Raw genomic sequence first — 1,376 nt, 5'->3', positions numbered from 1 at the left:
ACACATCTCAGGAACTGTAATGAACAACCTGAAAACTGTCCTAGAATTCAAGATTTTTAGAAACAGGAGAGAAAGAGACCTTGGTGATTCTTCAGTTCAATCAGCCCATTTTACAGATGAGAAGACTGAGGGTCTAAGACAAGACATGGTTTGTCGGAATTCCTAGAAATCAGTGAGACAGCTGGGGCTAGATTGAAGAGAACCCTTGAATCCCTGCTGAGCTTCCGGACCAGAAGCAGCTGCACTACACGGAGGAGCTACTGCGACACGTGGCCCCCGGGCTGCAGCTGGAGCTTCGGGGGCCGCAGCTGTGGGCACTGGCGCATGGACAAGTGCAAGGTATACTGGGAGGTAGGCGGCCCCCCAGGCTCCGCCAGCCCCTCCACCTCAGCCTGTCTGCTGCCTCGCAACTTCGACACCCCATCTTCGACTTCAGAGTCTTCTTTCAAGAGCTGGTGGAATTCTGGGCACGGCGCCGCTGCAGCTCCCCACGCTGCACCATCTACCTGGGCTTTGGCCAGGACTTGTCAGCTGGGAGACCCAAGGAGAAGAGCCTGGTCCTGGTGAAGCTGGAGCCCTGGCTGTGCCGAGTGTACCTGGAGGGCACGCAGCGCGAGGGGGTGTCTTCCCTGGACAGCAGCAGCCTCAGACTCTGCCTGTCCAGAGCCAACAGCCTCTACGATGTCATCGAGGGCTTCCTTATGGAGCTGGAGCAGCCTGCCTAGAGCTGGCCGTGGCCACCCAGTCTAATAAAAAGAGCCCCAGAACACACACACACAAAAAAGAACCCAGCCCTGGCTCCATGTCCTGAGTCAGGAATTGGGCAAGCTAAGACAAGACAAACACAAGTCTTGCCCTAGAGCTCACAGCATAGATGGAGGTGCTGATTCAGTGGGTCACATGGTCCAGTGAGGGCAACTGGAGATATGTATAAGGTATAAGTAAGGCTATTTGAATTGGGCCATAAAGGAATAACCATTTAGGTACCAGCGGAGGGGAGAGTGGTGGCAGATATCTGGATGGCTCAATAGAGAAGTTGACCCCTGACTTGCGTATTCAATGATGAGTGTTAGCCAGGCAGAAATAGAGGATTAGTATGTCAGATGAAGCAGAAATATCAGGGAATGACAGAACAGACTAGGCACATGATGGGAATCACCAGAAATCAATCTGCCTAAGGCATGACAGAGATGAAATTAGAGACATTGGTGCAAGCCTGATTACACAGGGCCTTTTAATCCAAGGAAAGAGGGGTGGGTGTGATTCTTGGGATAGTAAAGAGCCATTGACAGTTTTAGTAGCAGAAGAATCTGGTCATGACACTTCATTTGTGATTGGACTGGGACACATCTGGAGGCCAGGAGAACAATTAAGAA

At 51.7% G+C, this 1,376-nt stretch overlaps 1 pseudogene across 1 annotated transcript; it reads left to right on the top strand.

Moving 5' to 3' along the window:
- Positions 1 to 212: 212 nt before the first annotated feature.
- LOC108291047 lies at positions 213 to 769 on the top strand (annotated as a pseudogene). Its single transcript, XR_001819784.1, has one exon. The product of XR_001819784.1 is annotated as an interferon regulatory factor 7-like (transcript).
- Positions 770 to 1,376: the final 607 nt, after the last annotated feature.

The sequence above is a fragment of the Cebus imitator genome, unplaced genomic scaffold (genome assembly GCF_001604975.1).
Source record: "Cebus imitator isolate Cc_AM_T3 unplaced genomic scaffold, Cebus_imitator-1.0 Scaffold18, whole genome shotgun sequence".
NCBI lineage: Eukaryota > Metazoa > Chordata > Mammalia > Primates > Cebidae > Cebus > Cebus imitator.
The sequence above is the reverse complement of the archived record's forward strand: the minus strand, read 5'-3'. Positions and strand labels throughout refer to the sequence as shown.